This window comes from Vicugna pacos, chromosome 1 (genome assembly GCF_048564905.1).
Source record: "Vicugna pacos chromosome 1, VicPac4, whole genome shotgun sequence".
Classification (NCBI taxonomy): domain Eukaryota; kingdom Metazoa; phylum Chordata; class Mammalia; order Artiodactyla; family Camelidae; genus Vicugna; species Vicugna pacos.
Window position 1 is genome coordinate 72,310,053 of NC_132987.1, and position 23,098 is coordinate 72,333,150.

General features: G+C 37.5%; 1 protein-coding gene across 24 annotated transcripts in view; it reads left to right on the forward strand.

The window, feature by feature from the left end:
• ZBTB20 (zinc finger and BTB domain containing 20) overlaps positions 1-23,098 on the forward strand; it is a 730,245-nt gene that overhangs the window by 449,703 nt on the left and 257,444 nt on the right. Inside the window, exon 1 of one of the 24 annotated variants that reach the window (XM_072964906.1) lies at positions 21,826-21,896. The exons of the other annotated variants lie outside the window; for them this stretch is intronic. The gene's annotated coding sequence lies outside the window, so the exon portion shown is untranslated. Of the gene's footprint in view, positions 1-21,825; positions 21,897-23,098 lie in introns of those variants that run through there. 24 annotated transcript variants of the gene reach the window in all.

Here is a 23,098-nt window from a genome sequence, read left to right on the forward strand (position 1 = left end):
TTTAGATTATATTTGTAAAGATTTCAGTGGTTATTAAGTAATCATTTATAGGAACTCTTTGATAATGTATATGTGTTTGAGAACAGTTGGTAATAAAGAAAATTCCTGTACATTAATTTCATTTACATAAAAATGTATTATGTGAATTCTTAAAGATAAGAGTAGATGATCTTTGGTATTCAGTAATGTAGTCTTCTACAATGGGTCCTTTAGAACATTACGTGTTATTTTTATACAAGAACTTTTACTATATTTTCGTATGTCTTTGAGCTTTGTAATAATCACTTCAACAAACATCTGTGTTTGTGTGTGTGTGTGTGTGTATAATAAACTGTATTATATTTAAAATAAATATGTACAGTTTACTAAAATATGCTATTTAGTATCCATTATCCATAGAGAAAGAATTTTTTAATTTATATATTAATTTTCTGTTTTTTTTTTAATTTCTGGAGCTACTGAATTCATTTAAATTATGTCCTAAATATCCTTCCTACTCACAACTGCGTAATTCCATGACATAAGGGCTTATTAGTCCCATTTTTCTGTCTTACTGACCACCTTGGCAACATCAAATGAATGAACTGCAGGGATATACAACATGAATAAACTTTAACAATATAATATTAAGTGAAAATAATTAAATCCCAAAACAGTACGTAGAACATAATAGGATTTTATAAAGTTAAAAACAACCAAAATACATACATATTGCATACATAATATATACACACATATGCATGTATATATATATATATATATATATATACATACACACACAAACATAAATTTAAGAATACCTATAGATGTGATGAAACTACATGAAAAGGGAAACAAAGAAAGATAAACTTAAGAATCAGAATAATGGTTATCTTAGGTGGAGGAGGCAAGAATATAAGATGGGGAAAACTAAATGTGTAGATTAGTTTATTATAAAGCTCTTAACTCTTCTTTCAGGGACTTAGTTTGCCAGTATTTATTAATTCATTAAAAAATAACTATGGGAATAAAAGTAGGCCAAGCATGGACCAATAGTGGGTATGCATCATGTGCCAAGGATTATGATTAATCCAGTTCCATACACCTGAGGTACCAAAAAAAAGAAAAGCCACAATCACTATGTTAGTTATCTCTTACTGAAAAATAGAGTACCTCAATAACTTAGTGACTTAAAACAAAACACGTAATATCTTTCAGGAATCGCTCACGATCAGGAATTCTGGAGCAGGTTAGTGAATTGGTTCTGGTCTCAGATCTTTTCTGATGCTGCTTTCAAGATGTCAGCAGGGGTTGCAGTCATCCGAAGGCTTGACTGGGGCTTCAGGATCCACTTCCAAGGTGGACTCACAGGACTCAGAAGTCAGTGTTGACTGCTTGTCTCAATTCCTTGCCACGTGGACCTTTCCATAGGGCTGCTTAAGTGTCTTCAACGCAGAGGGGCTGGCTTCCCCACAGTAAGTGATCAAAGAGAGTAAGGAGAAGCAGCAGTGGCTTTTCTGACCTCACGTTGACTCGCACAACATCACTTTTACCACATGTATTGGTCACATAGGTCAACCCTGATATAACGTAGGCAGGACTACACAAGTGAGTGAATACCAGGAGGCAGGGACCTTAGGGGGTTGGCTTGGAAATCGGTACACACGAACCAATCTGGCTTTCCTTGAACAACTAGCTTTATAATATACCACAACTCTTAAATTCCAAACATTTTTTCCCTATTCTATTCTTGGTGGCATTAGAGAATTTGTTTTCCTCTAGAGTTGGAGCAGAAAGAAATAACTTTCTGCTTTTGATATAATAATACAGCATTCTAATTTCATCTTTCCATTTAATGTTTTAATAAACAATATATTAGCTTCCTTCTGCATGTGCTTTTAATTGTGTTGAGCTGTATTTTTTTTTCCTATTCTAAAATTTCTCATTTCTAATCTTCTAGGCTTCATCCTTCCTATGTAGAGTTATTAATCATTTTGTTACCATCATGGATTTTTCCCAAAGCTGTAGATTTATGAATTTGCTTATTTTAAAGTTTTTCTATTGTTCACTTTAAAATATTTGTCCAGGTGGCATTTTGTGCATTCATCGATTATTTATAGGTAATCTTTCATGTGCCGAAACAGTAGAGTCTCAGTGTTAAGCAGAATTGGAAAGGTATGGGAATAAATATATACAGAGAAAAAAGGACTATTATAAGGAAAGACGAGGGCAAAATGTAAAGTAAGAAATCAAATTAAGTAGTTGGAGGGATTCTCAATTTTTCTATAATACCCTTCTATCCAAGAACTGCACTTCAACCATACTAATTTAATAGTTGACTATAATACTCAAAGATCAACTGAGATTCATATACCAAAACTCCAAGGTCAGGCTTTGTGAACCTTGAACACCGCTGGGACTTTTCACGCCTCCTTATTTGTGACATACCTTAAAACAGTGGTTCACTGATCTAATGGGTCATAATAGTGTGTAGGTAATAAGAAGTAATAAGAAAAACTGGTCTAGTACTTTACAGATAACTGAAAATTAGCCACACAAATATCCCTTTCCCACTATTGCTTCACTACTTGTCAAAATGCATTCAGGTGAATAAACTACAAAGGGATCAATTGATTAAAGAATGTGTGACATAATGTGTGCTGTGCCTTCTGACCTATATCATTCCCCAGCCCACATCTACAAGAAAGACATTTTCATTAGAGGGCTTCTTTTTTACCTTATTAGAATTCATTTCAATAACAATGGAAAAGGAAGAAAAGTATTTAGAACAAGAAGCCATCAGAACAACAACATAGCACATGAAACAACTAAGGAAAATTTTGCAGCCTCAAAGGAAGAATACTCATGAAGGAATAAGTATGTTCCAACCATATGTTTTCACATAATAGTTTACAAATGTATCCAACCATATAAAAACTAAAATTATCAATTTTGGTGGGACAAGTGACCTCTTTTCTTAATGAAGATTTTAGCGTATTTATTTTTCATAGAAAAGGAGGTGTGATTAATAATGTTATAAGACGGCATAAAATGTTTTTCCTTGAATTTCTGCCTAGCCAAGACTTGTAGTTTAAGTCAACTGAAGTCTTTTTGCAACCTTTTGATATCAGATCATGTGACACTTACCAATATAGATATAGAAATAATATATCATCTTATACTCTTCTGCAACTGCTTATAGACTCTTCCAGGATTACATACGCTAATCTCAAAAAAAAAGTGAATGACTAGTGAGACAGTGAAAAAGGACTGGGCCACATTCACTTTTTGCAGGGGGAATTCATTTGTCAGTTGAGCTTCAGACATGGGCAGCTGAACCACATGAGTGTTAGAATCCCAGGTTGCCGAATTGTGGAGACAGTTTGAATTAGCTAGAAAGGTTTCCAGGAAAGACTAAACTCAATTAACTTGCTATGGCTAAATATTTAAAACCTGAAGTTCGCAGGCTTCCAGACCTGTTCTGATTTCAGCCAGACACTGACAATCAAGAAAAGTGCTCAATTTGTGATACGCTGAGCTACTGCCACTCTCCTGGACAAAAACGCAAAGTATCGGTATGCTCCATTGCTCCCAAATGAAATCCATACGCTACCACCTCCAGCCCCACTCCACCCAAATTTCCCTTTTCCCACCCTGAGATATTTGTTCATTCCTAGATTGTCAATATCAGTTAAGTGTTGATCATATTCTAAACATCAAAGTAATTAACAATAAGGTGTGAATGAGGTTTACAGGTTCACAAGGCAGATTTGCATTTTAAAAGAGGGGCTTGTTAAACACAAATGAACTTCTAATAGACGGAATGTGTGAGAGAAATTTTTCTCTCTGAAGGATGGGGGCCAAATTTCCAGTGCTCTTTCTCAGGGGTACCAAGTACAGTTTTCTTGGCATTCCTCTCCCTTCTGCAGGCTCTCACCATTCACTCCTCTTTATATCCTACTACCTTTTCAAACAGCACATATTTAAAACAGAGAATGATGAGAGTTGCCTGATAGACCCTTATATAAACCTGAAGGTCTTGGGGCCTCCCTCAGATTAGGTACTAGAGCCCTAATTCTCCGAGTAGTCAATTTAAACAGACAAAAATGTCGTACATTAAAGAATTAACTCTTCACTTAGTGTATTTACTGTTTAATTATTTAAATGAAGGACAATTTATAAGAACTTTTCCTACAGTTACTAAAAGCTCTAAAAAAATGTCTTTTTTAAATATTGGGGGGAATGTCAAAGACTTTTTTTTTACAAATAAAATCATTTAATTACATTAATATAGATGAAAAACGAAAAACATTTTCCATGTAATTTTGATGTCAGATAGACTAAGAGAATTAACTCTGAACACCAGATTTTTCTTCTGGGCCAAAGAATTTAGAGTTTCAGAGAAGAAAGAGGAGAATCATCAAGAAGAAGAAAGGAGGGTATAAGGATGAGTAAATGTGATGAGTAAAGAGAAAATTATTCTGTTCCACAAACTAGCCCTTCTACTCCAATGCCTCTTACTCCCAAGTTTCCTTTTCTGTTTGAGGAAAGGTTATCTATATTAGAAGCTCATGAAATCACTAACAAAACTTTTGACCAGAGTTGTGTGCTTTAAGTTTCAGCCTTTCATTCTCTGGCCTCTGTGCCCAAAGTCCATAGATTTTCCTCCTTTGATCTTTGTGGGCCATCAGTGCCCATGCACAAGTGTCGTCCAGAAATGTGATAAAATTGCAAAATAAGGAGATGCTAGAGGGACTCCTGTTCCCACATGTTGCTGTGGACAAATTTTCTGCAGTCCATCCAAGTATCCTAGAAGTTGAAAAGGAAATACCTGTCTTTATTATAAAAAGGAATAATAGCAACTCTGATGAAATCATGTCAGCTATTTACAGAATATATAGCTCTTTCACTTCTGTTTTTTTAAATGTCCTTAAAGGCAGTTTAGAAGGGGTTAATAATAAAGATGTTCATGGAGATTATCTGAAGTTGCCAACTGAGCAAATAATTGAACTAGGATTCAAATCCAAGAGTCAAAGAATTTTTTTTCAGGTCTTGTACTTTTTTCATTGCAACAAATTTTAGGGCTAGATATGCCTTCTTGTATGAAATAGGGCTAAAAATACCCAGTACTATCTAACATTAGGAACCCTAAATAATTCATGGAAATATGGTTTTCCAAAATTATTCTTGTCTTAAACTTTTATATGGCAAGATTTGGTTGAAGCATTGGGATTAAGGTAATAAAGTTTTAGTTTATCCCTTTCTCTTTAAAGAAGTTGACCAATAGTGACCATTTTCATTTGCCCTAAAGGGAATGAGTATCACTGTAGAGGGTGCTATAAATAACTTTTTTAAAGCTTATATGTAGGGTAATCTCATAATTTATCATCCAAACTGGGCCACTTTTGAAAGTGAAATTGGCTACTCTTAATAATTGTGCCTGAATAGTTGGAACTGAAACTATCCTGAAAAAACAGGGTCATACAATTACCCACCTTGCAGGACATAATTCTGAGTCTAAGAGTGATGCATTTTGAATGGAAAAAAAGGCCAGCAGAGTGAAATCAATATACCTGACCTGTAACTTGCCCTGATTCCCAGTTCCCATGAAGTTGGGTCTTGAGCACTATAAGGACTATTGACTGTTTCAGTCTCATGCTCTGCCCAAGAGATGACAGAGTGTTGGGAGCATCCATTTAACACCAAATCAGAAGGAAGAGTGCTATCTGCTGAGTCAAATCCCACTCTTTTTTTATACCACTGGTCTTTGGGGACTTCCATCTAAACTTTGACTATGCACAATCCAGACATTCAGACCAAAAGGCATGTTCTATGCGGTATTCCCTAGTAAACCTTAGTCACTTTCACGGGGGGTCTAAGAGACAGGCATTAAACCAACATTTGAAATATTAAGAGGGAAAAATCTATCCAACAGTTACATTATTTTTACAGCTGATCAAAATAATGTAATATAATGGAAGGCTCTTATGTTAGTAATTGATAAAATAATTAAACTGCTAAAAATAGATTTTTTATATACCAAAGCTAAATATGATACTGTAGGACTGTATTTAATCTTAGAATATTCTCATGGTAGATACAAAAATAAATTTTATTTTGAAAAGAAGATACTGTTTATGAGAATGTATTTCTGTGTACCATCCATGCAACATGCTGTCTTCCAATTTTGCCTATAAAATGATGTTCTGAAAAGTGACCCTCTAAGAGTGGTACACTTAAAAGAATAACATTACCAGAAAATGACAACTTAAGAGAGCTATTTCTAACTATTGCAGAATTATCTGGAAATACTTCAAATGAGATTACTTTGGTCCGCCTAGCTTAAGAAGTATTTTCCCAGTCAGTATAAAGTTCAAATTAATTTGATTTGGTTCCTGAAAAAAAAAAAAAACCGTCAGTTTTCTTGCAACTTAAACTTTAATTTGAGATAGAAAGTTTCCCTTCTGGACAACAAGTTGCAGCCTGGAAGTGGTAAAATGTCTAGAGGGGGAAACTAATGAAACTTTGTTGTGGAATCGTTCACAAAGGAATACAAGATGTGTTACATAATGCAGCCCTTTGTTTTTGGAGCCTCTGACAGAATCCTGCAGTTTTAGCTCAAGCTGAAAGCTGCCACCAAAGTCCTCCCCAACTCCAGGCAGCTGAGTCTTTTTTCCCCACCTCCTGCCATGATTACTCTGGCTTCTGATTAAATCACACCTTATATTTAAGGTCGCTAACCTAGAACGACCCAAAGCTACTTATTTCTCTCTTCAACAGTTCCCCATTAGTTGTAAAACTTGGAAGACTTGAAAATAGCTTCTGTCCTAACTTAGACTTCTCTCCAAAAGCAAATGCTATAATAGTTTCCTCACGCGTGGGTTCACACACCAGGTGAAAGATTTGGGAAGCTAATTTGCATGCTCGGGAGTCTGGAGCATTTGGGTGAGTCGCAGTCATGCTACCAGAGGGACAGAGAAAATGTCTTGTTGCTAGTGATATACAGCAAGTGCTGGTTCCTCGCTTAGCTTTAACAGAGCCAGAACTGCATTGCACTGTCTTCTCTGTATTTAATAAAATCTTATTTATAAGATTTATTTTTAACCTCTTCTTTAAAACATCTATTCCTTTGGGGCTTAGTCCGATGTCTTATTTCTTACTTAAAATATATTTATACTAATTTTGGAAAACATTTGCAAGTTTGTTTTTATTGTATTAATAACTAAACTAGGTTGTAACAAATTCTTGCCATAGAACTTCTTATTTTAGACTCATATTTTTCTTTTTTGACCTGGTTTAATCCTCTTTGCTTAATACAGATTTCCCCCTTGCTTTCAGAGTGAGCATTTCATTACATATCTTGAATGTCTAGTGTATATAATCAAGATATTAAGCAAATGAATATTTATTAAATACCAAGAATGTGACCAATGTTTGCCAGATAGTTGGGAAGAGCAGTTGGATAATTCAAATTATGAAAGTTATTTCTTGGTTAGAAACGTGTTCAGTAGCAAAAACTCTGACTTGAGTGGCTTAAACAAATAGGAGTTTGTGTTTCTCAAGTAAGAGGAAGTCCAGAGGTAGAGAGCTGCTGGTGTGTGATAAAGTCAGGGCCCATATCTCTGTGTTTCTCTTTGCCTTTTTTTTTTTTTTCATGCTGGTTGCTTTATTTTCACAAAATAGCGGCTACAACTAAAGTATAATGTCCATATTTGAAGGGAGAGGAAGAAGGCACCTGAAGGATTTCTTTTTACCTCTATCAGACAAGAAAAAGCTTTCTCAGAAACCAGCCTCTCAAGCAGATTGCCACATAGATCTTATTGACTGAAACTGGGTCCCAAGGCCACCCTTGGTTGCTAGGGAGGCAAGGGAATCAGGGAACAGATTTGTCATCATTGGCTTAGAAATGTCATAGCTCATCATTCAGGACTGAGCACATTGCCACTCTGAACAAAATAGTAGTCCGTAGGTAGGAAGAAATGCGGGGATTGATATTGGGTAGGCGTGAGTGTCTACACCAGTGGTACTAGTCAAAAAACAAAAAACAAAACAAAAAAAACAACAAAAAAAGGAAAATTAATGTGGACTACAAAAGCTGGAAAATGATGGCTGTGATACAGCATAAGCTGGACTACAAGATAACTAGAGCAATTAGACTGATAAAAGAATAATTACTGGACACGCCAACTACAGGAAGAACAAAAGCTTAAAAGCAGGAACATATAAGCCATATATGGGTTATTTAGTACGTGCTTACTGAATCATAGTAAATGAATGTGTAATATTCCAACACAGAAGTCTGGACATGATTTAATAAATCATGGAGATAACAGAATAGAAAATTTAAAATTTAGGACTCCCTTGGCAATACCAAGATAAAGGGAAACACTCATATAGTATGGCTACGCTCTAGAGTACTCATCGAGGAGTACTGGAACCTGGGATGCCTAAACAAGGTAGAGCAAGAAAAGGAGGCTGAAATACCAAGTTAATCATTTGAGCTTGATCTGTGAAAACCTGAATATGTTTCTGGGATCAAGTTTTTGATAATATGCAAGTTAGAGCCTCCAACAGGCCCTCCACCTATTGGAAGCATCAGGCTTGTTGCTGTCACTTGCTCCTCGTTTCTCTAAGTTCTGTTCTCTGTGACCTTCAGGGATTTCCACTATGAAAGGAGCTTTGGGAAAATGAGAAGTAGTTCACTGGAGATTTCTAGATTCCTCCTTTACAATAATTGACATTTTACATTTATTCAGTTTCTTTCTATGACAGTCACTTTATTGTAGTTTTTAGTTCATTAAAATACCTGACAACAAGCTGTTTACATTCTAATCAAGAATTTAAATGTCTTGATTTTTAAGCAAAGAAAAAAATTTAATACTGTTCAAAAAAAATTGAGTTGGTCAAAAGGGTAATTTGATTGGCTTTTGCTGTTGGTGCTGATTTAACCAGACAACTCAGCCGAGAGTCAAACTTGTTTCTGCAAATACCACACAAGTAACTTCCACTAACGGGAAATTGTCTTTCTTATTATAGTCTTGCTTATTTTCTGTCTAACAAAGGATAAAGTGTCTTGTTCAGTTTTGTTTCCCGAACCCTAGAATTTAAATTTGGCTTATCATCTGCAATATAGCTAAGTAGTAAACTGAAATAATAAATGGAAGTAATTTTATTTTTGAATTGCACCTCCGTGAATCCCACATGATTTCAAGGACTTGACATTATTTTTTGTTTTTACAACCTAAACATTACCTGAAAAAAAATGCCAATAGAGTGAGGGATAGGCACAGATTAAAATGTGCAACCTTAAGTAATGGCATTTCTAACACCCTTATGGTCTATAGCCATTTAATGTTTGTTTATTACTTGAGACTTCAGCATCTTTAGTTAGATTAGAAGAATTCAGATTATTTGAGCTGAAGAATAATTCTTATTTTGGCAAAAGAACATCTATTTTATTTTAATTGACTGAGTTATATATTTTCAGTGACAGATCTTTAACTCCTCCAAAGACTGTAACATTATTAATATTGCACTTGGATAAGTCAGTTTACCTGGGCATTGTTTTTTTGTTTGTTTGACTCACAATGTTGTGTTAGTTTCAGGTGTAAAGCAAAGTGATTCAGTTTCTCATATATATATATATATATATATATATATATATATATATAAAATAATTTTTCAGATTATTTTCTATTCTAGGTTATTACAAGATATTGAATATAGTTCCATGTGCTATACAATAGGTCCTTGTTGTTTATCTATTTTATATATAGTAGTGTGTGTCTGTTTATCCCAAACTCCTTATTTATCCTTACCCCTCTTTCCACTTTGGTAACCATAAATTTGTTTTCTATGTCTGTGAGTCTGTTTCTGTTTTGTAAATAAGTTCATTTATATCATTTTTTAGATTTCACATATAAATGGTACCATATATGTCTTTCTGTCTGACTTACTTTACTTAGTATGATAATCTCTACATCCATCCATGTTGCCACAAATGGCAATATTTCATTCCTTTTATGGCTGAGTAATATTCCATTGTATAGATATACCACATCCTGTTTATCCATTAATCTGTTGATGGACACTTATGTTGCTTCTAAGTCTTGGCTATTGTAAATAGTAATGCTATGAACTGGGCATCAGTTTTTTTTTTCTTTTTATTGAGTTATAGTCAGTTTACAATGTTGTGTCAATTTCTGGTGTAAAGCACAATTTTTCTGGGCATCAGTTTTGTCATTTACAGAATGGAGTAGCTGGACTTACATGATCTCTAGCTACTTTCAGTTCTAAAATTGCTCTCATTTTTCAGTTCAATTCAGCAGATATTAATGGAATACTCACAAAGTGCAAATCAATATAGTAAAACCTAGATGGATACAGAGATGAATATTGTGATCTTTTCATGCAAGTACTTTACAACAGGATGCCTTCAAGATTGAGATGTGTATTTCCCAACACATCCTAGCTCCTTATGTTTGGGATGCCATTTATGAATGAGGGTATATGATTTATTACCAAAGGGGGAAGAAATTCATATTTTTGTTAATGTTTCTCATATCTGGATTTGAAAAACCAGAAAATGGGGTCTGAACTATCATTTTAATAATGTGCAATTGTGTCCCACCTTCATTGCAAATAATTTAGAGCACTCCGGACCATTATCTCATTCATCCCTAAAGAAGCCCAATCCAAGTAGAAAAGGGTAATATAGGTACTTACATTTTAGTGATTAGAAAACTAGACCTAAATTTCCTGGAGCAATTTCAGTGATTAGAAAAAGTGGACCTAAATTTCAATGAGCAAGTGAGTGAGAGCAGGTAAAAATCTAGGGACCCTCACTCTAGGTCTGCATAGCCAGCTTCCTTTATGAGTGACAGTTTCTTTTAGCAAGTTCTACAGAACCTGATTGCAAAACTATCTTCCACATCTGATCCTTCCTTATTCTTTACCTAAACAGCAGCTTAGCCATTGATGATTTCAAATGTATCACCAGGGGAAAAAAAAGGGTGTAGTGGAAGAATGGAACTTGAACAGCAACAAATGTGATACGCAGGCTGTGATGTGGTGATACAACGTTCCAGTCTTCGGTTTGCATTAAAATTAGAAGTGAAGAAAAGTTGGGGACTCCTTTATCAACCTACCTATAAACATTTGACTAGAGGCCCAGCAGCCGTAGAGAAACCTGTGCTTTTGCTAGGTGAGAACATTATTCTAAACACACCACCCTGGAAACTCTGCCTCAATTCTTGGTTATCACTAGAATTTTCCTAGCCTGCTTTTCAGGGGAGTCAGGAACATAAGGAATTATTTCCGTTTACAAATCTTGCAAGCAGCAACTTGGAAACAGATGATTATATTTTCTTTACCTAAATCTTCCTAGGTAGTAAAAAAGCCATATCCGTGTTTCGTCTCATGGTTTCCTTAGTCAAAAATTTGCATCTGAGGCCTAGGAAAATGTTTGGTCTTCACAATCGAATGTTTAAACAGGTGCACACAGCACTGGCTGAGGAAGTCTCTGGAAATCCTGACGTTAAGAGAAAGGTTCTCATGCCAGCTTTCATGAATGCTTGTGAAGGAAAGTTCAGGTGATTCTTAAGTCTTATTACCTGGGTTACCAACCCACTGGCCTCCCTCCCATTCTGTGTTCTCATGAAGAAATTGATTTAATAGATTCAAGATATTATTAAATACATTCTGCATTAATATTATATGTCCTCTTTGAATCCAAGGGGCAATACAATAGAATTTCATTTTATAAATAACACCTTTCAAGCTAACACCACAGGGCACAGTACAAAAGAATCAAAATAGAACACAAATGCTGTAATCAAATGCAGACCCCAGGAAGGCTGATTAAAAAGGCATGTTGCTAGTGAGAGCAGCCGACAGGGTAAGTATAGTGGGTCAGAGCAGAAAAGCCAGCTGAACAGAAGGGCAAACTAAAATAAAACGGACTTTCCTGCCTGACTCACATGAACCTATGACTCTCCTTTGTTATCATCTCCTTTCGGACTCAGGAATTGCAAGAGAGAGGGGCACATATATGTTTTTTGGGGAGGTGAGGATCAAATATATGGAGGGTCATTAGGTTTATCCTTAGCCTTCACGCACAACACAAACAAAAGAAAATCCTAGAGACAACCGCCGGCAGCTGGCAGCGATGCCTACCATGTGATTGTGAGACAGCCCAGCAGGGCTTGCTTTGCTTGATAATGCAACTGGTTTTCAGAAAACACAACTGGAGAAACAAGGAGGTCCTTTTCAGAATAGTGAGAACAGATAGTGCTGCTGTGGCCAGGGCATCAGTAAAGATGAATAGATGGGTGAGATGGGTGCTTTGCGGTCTTGGTCTTGAGAGTCTCCTCTCCATTGGCCCCTCTTCTCACCCAGTAGCTTTCTGTGCTGTCAGCCTCTCACCACCACAACCCTTTCTAATGTCAAAGGTTTGTGTTTTAAAACCCTGCCTTTAATTATGGGACAAAAGATTCTGTCCTCTTCCTGAAGCAAGTAAGAAATTAGATGACAAAGCAGAGGTATTTGAATTTGCCTCCCCATCTATGTGTAAAATCAGTTCTGACAATGATCACCGTGTACCTTGAGAAATGCATTAAATTGGTCATTTACTGATGCTTTTCTATTTAATATTGAGGGTTGAACAATGTAGGACAAAAATCAGAGGAAAAAAAATTCTGCTAAATATATAAAATATTTTTCTGAGAAATTGAATTCTGTTAACAACCTACCCAAAAATTGTGTCATGGAACAGCAAATATGGGTTCTAGAGTCAATTAAAAGAAAAAGAGAGAGGAAGGGGGAAAATGAGGTAATTTTTACCACTCCTGAAGCTGTAGGTTGTTTGTAATGACTCTCCTGGTTACCCGGTTAGTTGAAATTCCAGACTGGGATACTAACGCATAAATGTAGGTCAATAGTTTGGTATTGCTGTACATTTTTTCTTAATCTCTTAATTGTAAACAAAACATATGCAGACAGCATTTGGGAATAAATGTTCATTATGCAAATACTAGTATTACTACTTTTATTTACTAGAATGGTATTTTCCCTAATTCTGACAATATTTATTTAGGTATGCAGAGAGTCAGTATATTAGTAAAGGTGGGCAGCAAGTCTAGTAAGTAGTATAGTAGGTAAGAGATCCCTGGATTGTAATCTCCAAAGTGAGTTATTTCATAAACTATGTAAGTAAATACTTCTACCAGTTATCAATGTACTGCCTCTCAGATCCAAATTTACCCTTCCTTGCCTGCTCTACAAAGATGTATAGGGGTCATTTAAGTATTTTTCCTTTCCCAGCTGTATGAGTGTGCTTTATCAATAGAGGATTCGGAGAGACATCATAGGAGGAAGAGGTTTTCCTTCCTGGCTCCTGTGAACCTTTTTGGGAGGCTCCTACTGTGTGCATGGCTTCTCCAAGGCCTGCCTCTTGCAGCATACACAGCTGCATTGGTGCACAGCAGCTGAAGCACCGGTAGCTTCTCCAGTGCCCAGCAGCCAGCAGCTACCTCCAGCACCCGTGCACAACCATACACACATAAACACCTTGGGTGGTTGGTTTATGTAGCAGTGTGCCTCAGATGAGACAGCCTTCCCATGAACAGCTTTCCTGGCACCCTAGAGTACAGATTTCCAGCAAGTTTTGCTGACACAGCTCTCCAGCAATTTCTCTGCCAGTCATTCATTCATTGTCTGTGCCTCAACCAACAAGTCTGAATCCCATTCCAGGGGCATAAGGGGCTCTTCCTTGGGCACTCTCTATCAGCCCTAGAAGTTGTGGTTGTTCCTGATATTTGCTTATTCTTATATAATTTACAATTCTCTTTACTTTTTACTAGTTACTCCCTCATTACTCCAATCCCCTGTTATAATTAATAGTTCTTCAGATTAAATTTTCCCTGTTCAAATTGCTGTGTGGTTTCTGTCTCCTAATGGACCCTGACTGATACATGACCAAGGAATAGTAAAATAATCTGTATTGTTTGGGAATAGGGGAAGGTAAATATGCCAAGTCATCTCTTGATGGAATGGGTTAGCATTACCCAGACCTGCTATTAGATGAACAACAAGTTTGAGAATTTGATGCTAGATTGAAAGGTGACATAAGAATATGACCCTATCTACTACTTTTAACTGTACATATGGTTTTAAGGACCCAATTTTAAAACATTTTACTTTATTTCAGTAAGAGTTTTTTTAAAAAATATAAACTATAATAAAGCAAACAACAAAAGTCTAGACTCAAAAGTCATTTGTTGGTCTTGAAATAATGTTGCAAAATAATAACACTATTATGTGAATTTGTAGACTATTAACGCTAGGAAAATTATGATCCACGTCATTTTTTGAGACCTCATAGCAACAGCAGTAGATACTGTTATTATCCCTATTTTACAAATAGAAAAATAGAGGTTTGAGGTTAAGGAACTGGCCTAACATGGAATATGTAGTATGTTTCAGAGCCAGAATTTGAACTTAGATCTGCCAGCGTGCCTCGGCTCTAAACCATTGCACCCTGCTTCCCGAACACTATCATTGAAGCAAATAGCAAGCTACCTGGGAGAACAGACACAGTGCTTGTTTGTGTTGTATTCATCAACGATCCAGAAAAAGAAACTTGAACGTATCCCTAGAATGTATAGCGCACCCCGGGATATTGCAGAGATGATCTGTTACTCTTGCCTAACGAGACATGGACAAACTGGGTGAGCACTGGTGATCAAATCCCCAGAACCAAAGTGTTAACAGCGTATCAGAAATCCAGCAGCCTTTATTCAGAGCTGAAATTGAAGGCAGATGAAATATTAACAGCCGTTCTACCAGCACAGGATGAAATATGAGATCCTGTATCAGAAATTATTAGTAACCTGTTAAAAGAAATGCTGAAAAATGGCAGTTACCAAATTAAAACTGGGAAACAGAGCCCAAATGGGAAATTTCGAAAAGTTTGGAGGAAAATAAATGACAGATTGTCCTCTTGGCTCTTATCACTATGCCATCCTAAATCCTACTTGGCAATACACGGTGGAGGTGAAATAAGAACTGCATCACTGCCAGTGCTGGTCCTCAAGTCTGCAGTCCTAAGTGTCTGTGAGGGTGTCTGGGATTGACTGCAAAAGTAGTTGGAATTTGGTAGCTTTATCTAAATTGAAGAGTCTGGAGACTCTTATTATGAAAGGCTTCCTCTCATTTGTGAATTGGCCCCTTTGCTCCACTTTTGGATGCCTGGCTTCCTCCATGCCGAGCTGCACTCAGTGTTTCTACATGGGAAAGCTATTCTCCTTAAATGCTTTCAAATTTAAAGCATCTATCTGGATATGTTCATGTTTATGACTCAAAATACCTAGCATCAAAAAAAAAAAAAAAAGAGAGGAAGATTACGAATACCAAATACTGGGTGGTAAATGAAGGCGATATTTTTCCATCAGTTACCGAGAGCAAAGAAATGACTGTAAGCAGAGTTGTTCAGCAGTTGGTGCCAGAGAGAAAAGGGAAATGAGCTATAGAACCATAGAATCTTAGCGTTGGCAGAGACCGTGAAGTTCATGCAGTCCTACCCTATCATTTTTCAATGAAGAGACTGAGACGTGGGGAGTTAAGGGACCTGACTAGCCGTAGACACATAGTTGTTTACTGACAGTCAGGCCAAAAACATTTCCCAACTCCCAGTCTGGAACTCAGTAGTTCAGCATGCTACTGCCATCCTCAACTGAAAATTAACACTAACCCAGCCTGGAACATAGAAGAATTCAGCATCTGTGCGGAGCAAGAAAAATGATGAATTTTGAAATGGAAATCAGTCTGGGAAGAGGAGAGGGGAAATGGATGATTCACCTTCATTGTGACTCGTTGGCCAACTTTGTGTGAGACATTTTGTATCAGTTTACTCCCCCGTGCCTGCCCACAAATAGTAATAATTTGGTGGTGCTTCCCCAGGGTTTATATTTATGCATTCAGATTTGGTTTGCTTAGAGAATTCTGCCATATGCAGGTTGTCTTGATTGGTTTGTGGGTGGCATTGCTGTTGATTCCTGTTATTTATGTGAGCCTGACTTTTTTCTCTAGCACTAAAATGTGCTCCAGAGTCTTTGTAGGGAGAATCTTCTCCAAGGGGCACCCTAACTGAAGAATGGATGTAGGTTCAAGATGTAAGAATTATCTTCTATTAACCCTTGTTTCTGTTAATCTCTTGGGGAACTTGGGCTATATGTGGGCCTTTTAAGCAGGATCATGAATTAGGTGAAATAATTTTCTTTATTCGCAAGCACAGGATCATTTGAAGTAAACCAGCAGCAAAGAAGACACAATAAAAATGTCTCGGTAGGATTCCCTGCAAAATAACACTATGGGTCTTTCAGACCAGTCGAATATTTTTCAGAATAGAGCAACCAGAAATGAAAGAATCAGACAGTATGATGAAAACTACAGATGGAAGGCTTTGCATGAAAAGTGATTATGGACAAGAGAGGGCTCAGGAGCGGGTAGGCGTGGAGTTGGAAGGGAGCGGGTAACTGAAATAAGAGAAGATAATGCTTGACCAGGTCTAGTAAAATATTCCCTGCCACAACCACTGTTCCATGAAGAGATTGAGCCAAGAGGCCTGAATAAACTAACCTTAAGTTCAGCGTTGCCATTATTGTGGGAGGCATCAGGGAGAGCACATCCGGACTTGTGTTACACAGTAATCACTGCTGGGTGTCAGCATTCATCAGCCAGATGGTCAGACCCACAATTAATCAATTAGGCTGGGATGATCAACTGGACGAAGTTTTCCCCTTTGGTAAAAAACCCTCATCATGCGGTCAAGGCCGATAGCACTTTTATCCTGTTGCTTTTGGAGAAGCTTCTAGAAATCACTCTTCTTTTTTAGGCCTCTAGTTTCTGAACGCTGTTAAGGTCCAAGCAGCTTTGACAACATAGATACCCCAAATCAAGATTTTTTTTAACATAATAGGTTTTCAACATCTTCTGTGTTCATGTATAATGTTTAACATAGCCAGGCAGAAATAAGCTTTTTAAAGCAGCATTCTCTGAGGAATGTTGCCCAACTGATTTTACCAGAGTCTCTGTGCCAGTTCCACTCAACACAGTGGAATGACACTGGAAATGATCCTTTCACTGGGCGCTTATGAAGATGATATGATAAATAAAAAGAATAGCACTTTATTGAGTATTCACTTGTGGTGAAGACTGACAGACATTAGTCAGTCCTTACAATAAATTTAGGGTGATAATATTCCATTGTAAAGAGAAGGAAACTGAGGCTAGAAAGTTCATTTGCTCAAGGTTGAGCATTCATCAAAGATGTGTTGAGATGATTTAATACTCTCTGGGATAAAAACTAAAAAAAATTTACTCTGCATTTTTGACACATTTGTGCATCTTTAAGGGATAACAATTAGGAATATATGGTAGGTCCATATAATTCCTCTTCAGAGCAGTTCAAAGAAATCTCTTGGTAGTGTTTCCCAACTCTGCTGATGGTACTCTCTTTACTGCAGTTCCTGATGCACACCATCTGAATTTTGAGATCCCTTTCTTCCTTATTTTGGGGCCATCACCACTATTTGCTGATAATTCTGTCCCCCTGTCAGTTTCCTTATCTAGGAGTGGTTCTCTGAGTTTGTTTCATACACTAAAACCTTTCTTTATCCATTGGTTCAACGGGTGATTTGCTGCCTCCAAAACAAAATGTCTGTCACCAATTTGTTTTTTACATTGAACCTGGTTTGTCCCTCTGACTGTTTTGTTTTTCCTCTCCTCTCGCTGTATCACAGTCCTACTGCTCAGGGAGAGGTGTTTGAAAGTCCTCTTGGTGGAAAGTGTCACTTCTGATTGAGGCCTCTGCTGACCTCATTGAGTAGAAATATGGACACAGTCTCATATTTCCCTTGTGCTTCATCTTAAACTTACGTCTCTTTTCTCTTAGCTCTTCTCTACCGACACCCAAGCTCAATTTAAGGAGTGCTTCCCTTTAACCATTTTGTGGCCAGTATTTTGCAGGCTGTACAAGGACACTACTGACCCAAATGTACATCTCTGAGACATTAGGCTTTTACTTATAACTATATTATTTTATGGACTATGAGGGTTCCTCTTGCTGTTTAATGTAGTGCTTTGCTTTTATTTGTATGTTTGGCTACTTACCAAATTGGGAAAGCAATACCAAAATACCAGGATTGGTGACCACTGCTTCTTAAATCAAGTTCAGGAGCACATGGGGAAAAAAGATGTTCCAGAGATCTTAATGAGCATCTTTTCTCCTCCAGGGCTCTACCAGTGCCCTCTTTTTCTGCCTGTGGTACTCTAATTTGTTCTTGCTATGTTTGGTAGGCAGCTGTTCTAAGTTTTCCCTTGCTGCTCCTTTTTCTACAATCCTGCAATCTTCACCCCAGAGCAGATGAGCCTCTTTCACTTTGACCTGCTGTATCTCCGTGAATTGCAGAGCTGAGCCCTGCCATCTAGACGGCCTTTCTGCTTCATTTTACTCCTGACCTAACCCCGCCACCCCCTGCTATTCCAGGCCTGGCCTCTCATGACCAGAGACTGCTGACTCATCCTGGCCTGTGCCAAGCTGTGCAGTCGCTTAGCGATGTGGACAGGAGTCGAAGGACTAGAATGAGATCACTGAACTCATTTCACTTGTTGCTTACGGTACAGTCCAGCATGAGCTGGAAATGTAGGAACCTCAGCCTCCCGAGCAGAAAGAGTAAGTAGATTAAACACACCGCATCACCAAGTCCTCAACAAGCAGCAGTGGGGTGGCGGGCGGGGGCTGGCTTTCTCATGGCCGTGTCTAGGGCATTCCGGTTCATCAGGAATGTTCCTTTGTCCTCTCTTCTTCCTCTCCTCCACAATCGCACCCTCCCCCCCCCCTTCCCTGAACTTCCCTTCTGAAAATGTCCGGATGGCACAGCAGTGATCTGGGCAGAAATGAAATTTTGCTAATAAGCAGCCTCCACAAGAAACCCTTGAACAGTGACAACTGCTGAAACTGCTTAGTTTAGTTTGTCTCCTGGGAACTCACATGAACTTCCCAACAGAATTCGAGGGGATAAAAAAACTCTTTTTTCGTTCTCCTTTTCTTTTTGATTCTCTTTTCCTTTCTGTTTTGAGGGAGGTAGTTTCAGGAGACATGGCTGCATTCTGGTGTGGTGTAAAGTTTTCCGTCGGGAGACAATAATGTACATTCCTCTGGCAGGACGGGATGGGGTTTTTTTTTTTTTTTGTTTCTCTTGCTGTTGTTTATTTATAAGACATTTCCTCTCAGTTAGTGGAAGTTAGATCGTAAGAGGCTCCAGTGATTTTCCTTCCACCTCCCCTCCCCAGTTTCTGTGCTTCAGCACTCTGGAACACTGTGAGCTCGACAGACTGCTCAGAGCAGGGCGCTTAGCAGCCAGGCCTGGACACTCTCAACAGACTGTGCTGACTCTCAGTCGACACTCCTTGGATCAGGAACCACAGTCCTGGTGAGTGGTGAGGATCCAGAATTTGATGTGTCAAGGATTCTATTCTTGGTGTCTCTGAGGCAGTCAGGAAATAACGAGTGTTTTTAAAAAGGAAAAAAAAATGCAGTTTTTTTTTTTAAAAGCTACCAAACAATCCAACGGCCTGATGAAGCTTTTACTATGCACAGCTGAGAGCACTCTGTGGACAATGGCTGAGCCTTGAGTCTGTGCGCAGGAGGAGCCTGCAGGCATAGGTTTCATGCTGCCACCGATGGATGTCAGCCTTGACATGCCTAGCAAACACGCTTGTGGGAGGAGGAAGATAGGTGAGTGAGTGGGGTGGGGAGGTAGTATCGAGGTGGTGAGAGGGAGAAGTGAAAGTGGGATTCACCGTTCGCTTGGAGTTTCTCTCTACCAACTTTTCATGCATCTCTATTCAGGGCATTTACGTTATGCTCAGAATACTTAACGTACCCAGCTAAGCAAGAAAAAAGTAGATGCCTAGCAAAAGAATATTGCTAATACTGTGCTTCTAACGATTATTTTTCGAAGAACTGGTTGTTTTAAATGTTAGGGAAACTCCTCCCACCTGACCTTTGGAAAATTTTATTTGTCACACCCTCTTTATTCTTCTGCCTTCATGGTATCGAACAGAAGAATGCAAGGAGAATCCTTATTTGGTTCCGGGGAAATTTATCATCCTGACATAGGAAAACTAGATGACTGTCCTCACAGTATTAAACCCAAATATAGTCTTGTCCTCAATATAAGAGACGCTGATTGAGTGTGCTCTGAGAAGTTGTCGAAGGAATGGAATGGGGGTGGTTGCATCCTGTCTGATATGAGACTAGCAGAGGAGTCAACAGACCAGCTTTTGGTGCCAATATGTGCCTTCCATGTCCTTGTTAATAACTTGCACTTTCCCTGGAAGTGGAATTTCGGTCGAATGCATATTTATTTCTTACCATCAGGCCTCTACTTGGTTGATCTTTCAGAGGTATTTGATCTTACTGTGTTTTCTTGTCTTCTTTCCAATTTCAAGAATCCAGCATGTTCCAAAATATTAAGAGTGGAAAAAACAAAAAACAAAAAAACATGGTGGCCATAAAAGTATTTGACTGTGTGGCAGCATCTGAAGTGAATTGCTCTTTGGAGAGAGGGAGGAGTCTTTGATGTCCCCAATATGGTTCTCATAGGCTAAAACTTCCAGGAACCACAACCCAGCCTAAGGGGCACTTACTCGATGTTCTTAAATATTTGGAAAGAGATGCTATTTTATTGTTTTAGTTTTTCTTGCTATTAACACATTGCCAGTAGATTCCTCCTAAAAGTTGAAAATGCTTTAGCAATAGTTGATTTTACATTTAACCAGATGTGTACTGTGTGTGCCTGTGGTGTGTACTCTTGTCCAAGCTGGTGCAGTCGTCCAACATGTTACATTGGTACTTAGCTTTGGAATTTTGTTTGCTACTCTGGGCGATTCAGGTTCTTAGCCATAGGACTCACCAGTGTTTATGTGGTCCCACTTTCCCTACAGCTTCATCAGGGTCCATCAGTGACCTTTAGCACAAAGAGTCAGCTTTCTTTCACAGGTTCTATAGTTTGTGAGGCACATCAGATTCCTGAGCTGTCATCATGATAGGAGGCAGTCTCAGAGTTTTATTAGGACCAGCGTGCTGAAAGTTTAATGGTATATAATGGCCAAACTTGCCTGTTTCAGTCAGGCCATGTTGGTTGTGACCATACTACTTGTATGTGTAATGTTTCTTGGGGATTTTCCATTAGTTCCCTTATTTTCTAAAGAAAGAAGTTGAATGGCAGAATGGTGTTAAATTTTTTTAAAGTATGATATAAAAAAATCTAACTAGTTTTTACCCCATTACTGCCAAGACCTATATGAGGTTGTTCCTTCCTCAGTTCCTTCAACACTCAGGCTGTACAGACTCCCAGGAGAATTGTCTGTTAATCTCTGGTAGGGGTGATGTCTATTAGGACTACAGTAAGGGCAAATTGGGTCTCTAACACTTTGAAAATATTTTATTATTGAAATCTTTCATAAGCATCTTTAAGTGAAAAATAGGTAAACACAGTATCTAAGGGTATATCCCAAGTGATGACATTTTAAAAATACAACCTGCCAGAGAAGTTTTCTTTATTGTTGCCAAGATCTGGAGTTCCACGTGGCTGTGGAAGAATTCCATGGCTAAGTTAGAATTTATAAGTCAGAATTTGATCAGTGCCTTTGATAGAAATGCAGGATAATGATACACATTTCTTCTGTTTAAATGCCTGTATTAATATTACTTGATTTCTTCAATACCTATGTTATAAACCTTCATAGTGTACTGTCAATGATTCTATCTTCCAGTGCTCATCTCCCAAATTCTGATTTCATTTCGGAAGATGCATGTTACAAAGTGTATATTTTCTTGCATGCACATTTTATCTGTAAGTATTTCCTATATGTTAAATTCATTAAATTAGGCAGTCACAATTAGACACAAATGACATTGCTAAGTAACAGAATTATGATTGCCCCAATAAGAAATCATTCTTTTTTATTTATGTAGAAATGCTTTTGATATTCATCTGATGTCTTTGAAAAAATTACGTAGTCTTAAAAGTTAGGAAGAAGGCATTAATTCATTGTATCACACAATTGTGTATGTGTGTTATTTTGTGAATACTTATATTCAGCTATTAAAAATAGGAACAAATGCTAGCTAGGGTTACTTGCCTTTGAATTCAATAAAACCACGAGTGAAATATAGCTGACATTTTATCACACTGACAACACAGAAAATTTACACAAATATTTATGAACAGTATCTTCAAAAGGTAAGATTTGGTTAGCTGATAAGATTGGTAATTATCCTTCATCAAATATACATGTTAGATTATGAACCTAAATTCTATTATGCACAACTTCAAAATATTATTTACTATATGTATAAAGTAGTTTAAAATTAAGTAGAAAGAGATTAAATTGCTGTTAATTATCTTAGAATTGAGAATATATTTAATTATTTACTTTCTTTGTAAGAATGAATTTATATACAAATGACCCAGTTTATTCTAGTTTCTCAGCTATTTAGCTGTACATTAAATACTTTGATGCTGTATTTACATATCAGCATCAGCAACTACAATTTTCCAGATACCTTTTCAAGTATCCAGCTAAGGCATATCCTTGTCAAGTCACACTTTTCTTCTTTGAAGCTTTCCATAATAACCCAAACTAAAAGTAAAACTTCCTCTTCTGACATTAATAGCATTTAAAAAATCTATAGCTTTCATTTGGCACTTATCATGTACCATTTTTTTTTGTATATATGAAACTACAAGTGGTTAGAAGGCAGGTACTTTGTCAAGCCAAAGTCAAATTGCCTTAATCTCAATGGAGGATCAGTGAATAGGGTGATTATGAATGAATGAATGGATAAATGGATATCTGTAAGTCAGTGCATTGACAATGAATGTCTTGCTTATCATAAGAAAGAAATATGCCCAGAAAACACATCAATAGATTCTTCTATATCTGAACCCCCTAAACTCCCATATTAGATCTTCCAACTAGCTAACAGCATCTCCAGTCATTTGCCAAGGTAGCTTTTCTAATCTCCACAATGTCCAGGTAATTTCTGATGGGG